Below are 2,483 nucleotides of genomic sequence, written 5' to 3'. Positions count from 1 at the left end.
TGCAGAACTTTAAATTTATAACAATAGCTAATATTTCTATTAAAAAAAATTTCCATCTACAAAGTCATTTTCCCAAATAACTCTGTGAGGTAGTTAGTGCTAGAAGTTTCATACTCATTTATATAGATATAGATATACAGATATAAATAATTCTTTTGTTTTTAAATCACCTTTATTTCCCAATTTATCCCTTTCCTATGCAGAGATATGTTCCTTATTTACAAGAATTTTTTAAAAAGAAAAGCAGCTCAGAATAACTAATCAGTACAAAATCATGTGGAATATAGTATATGCAATGCTCCACAAACACTCCATTAAAAAATGGTGGGAGGTGCATTCTATAATCTCTTTTACAGGGATGTTTGATCACTATAATTATACAGGGTTAAGTTTAATATTTTTTATCTTACCATTTACATTGTTGCAGTCATTGTGATATATATGCATATATCTCCATACACACACACACACACACACACACACACATATATATATATATATATATATATATATGTATTTATCCCTACTTGGCCTTTCACCTTTGATTAGTACATATAAATCTTCATAAGCATTTCTATATGTTATTTCTTGTAGTGCAGTAATATTCCATTATATTCTCCATGAACTACATTCTATTTAATCATTCCCTAATTGATATATCTCTACTTTGAACTCATTTCTTTGCTACTTCAGAAAAAAAATACTATAAATAATTTGGTATATATGGAAACTTTCTATCCTTAGTAATAGGATCAATGGGATGTCTGAGCCAAAAGGTGTGAATATTTTCATCACTTTCTTCAGATAATTTCTAACTGCTTCCCAGAATGTTCTTTTTCTTTTTGAGGAGGGAAGATAAGGCAATTTGGGTTAAGTGACTTGCCCAAGGTCACACAGCTAGTAAGGGTGTCAAGAATCTGAGGATGGATCTGAACTCAGGTTCTCCTGACTCCAGGGTTGGTGCTCTACTCACTGCACCACTGTAATGTAATGCCAAGGAAAGGCAACTTCCCAGGTTCAAAATACCAGCATAGGTGCTCTCTATTTTATTCAGTAACAAACCCAGAACAGAGAAGATCAAAACATGACATCATTCAAAATACAGCATTTACTAAGTGTGATTAAATAATCTCCAAGGCCTACCCCACCCCAGGACTTTCCAATCATTCAATCAATTACAAAGTCTCTGTTCCAAATACTTCTCCACCCCTAGGCTATACCTTAATTAAGTCCACCACAAAGCCCCTCTTCTCAAATGGAGATTAGTTTCCAAACATAAGTAAAATACATTCATTTGCTCAACCATAGAACACAAAAAGGTCAAAAGTTCCCCACCCCTGGATCACAATTGAATCTACCCCAGAGTTACATCAAGTTTAAACACAGCACTTAATACCCAAATGGAGGTCTTTTCTTCATCTTGACACGAGGCAAGTTCTCAGCAATCTTAGTTCCTGGAGAGACAAGGCTTAGCAAGGCCATAAGATACATTGCCAGTCCCTTCATGAATTTATCCTCTGTCTGTAGAACAGCCCTAGAACCCCTGAACACATTAGCAAAGCCCTGTCCCAGGATTTCTGTAAACATACAACAAGAAAATCCTTCTTCAGGGCTTCTGAACCAACAGAAAGGCTCCCAGACCCCTGCAACAACAGTACTGTCCCTCACCAGTGGACAGTATTCATTCTGTCTGCAGGACAGTCTCCAGACCCCTGCAACAACAGTACTGTCCCTCACCAGTGGACAGTATTCACTCTCTGTCTGCAGGACAGTCTCAGGCCTTCTTAACCAAATGCCAGGTTCCAGGACTTCTTCAACAGGACAGTCTTTCACCAGTGGACAAATCTGGCAAAATAACATCAAAACAGACAGACAAAGTACCAGCAAAACAGCCATGTCTCCTCAGTCCTTGGCAGCTCAGGGGGCAGGTCTCAAAAGTCCAGGGCAATTCAAAGCGGCCACCAGCAATCCTCTTAGTCTCTCTCTCTCTCCACGAGGTGCTGCTTCCAAAAAAGATGTTCCGCCTCTCTCCAGTGTCTCTCCAAATCTACGTCACCAGCTCCTCCCACTTCAGGACTTTCTTTTCACATCAACAAGCCCATCCCACAGGTGGGATTAACAAACTCTGGGTTTTAATACAATCAATTTGAAAACCAAGCCAATACAGGGGAATCTTTAATTGCCATTACTATCACAACCACCTAGCTGCCCCTGCCCAAAATGTTTTGACCAATCCACAGCTCTATTAACAGTAGACTAATATGCCTGTCTTTCCAAAAACTTCTCCATCATTGACTATATCCATCTTTTGTCACCTTTTCCAATTTTCCATGTGTTAAAAAATATCAGGTTTTTAATTTTGCATTTTTCTTATTAGTAATCTGGATAGTCTTTCATGTAGTTGTTAATAGTTTAGATGTTTTCTCTCGAGAATTGCTTTTAATATTCTTTGATCACTTGTCCATTGGATTGTCTTGGTCTTA

The 2,483-nt window shown here is 37.7% G+C and overlaps 1 long non-coding RNA gene across 1 annotated transcript; it reads right to left on the bottom strand.

Moving 5' to 3' along the window:
* Window positions 1-1,016: 1,016 nt before the first annotated feature.
* On the bottom strand, window positions 1,017-2,005 carry LOC138153160 (uncharacterized). Its single transcript, XR_011166307.1, has 2 exons — window positions 1,720-2,005; window positions 1,017-1,686 (listed from the first exon to the last, which is right to left on the bottom strand). It is a non-coding gene; the product is annotated as an uncharacterized lncRNA (long non-coding RNA).
* Between the last annotated feature and the right edge of the window lie 478 nt (window positions 2,006-2,483).

Source organism: Petaurus breviceps, unplaced genomic scaffold (assembly GCF_028583685.1).
Source record: "Petaurus breviceps papuanus isolate PSGF00001 unplaced genomic scaffold, PetGlider_PUasm1.0 90977, whole genome shotgun sequence".
Classification (NCBI taxonomy): domain Eukaryota; kingdom Metazoa; phylum Chordata; class Mammalia; order Diprotodontia; family Petauridae; genus Petaurus; species Petaurus breviceps.
The sequence above is the reverse complement of the archived record's forward strand: the minus strand, read 5'-3'. Positions and strand labels throughout refer to the sequence as shown.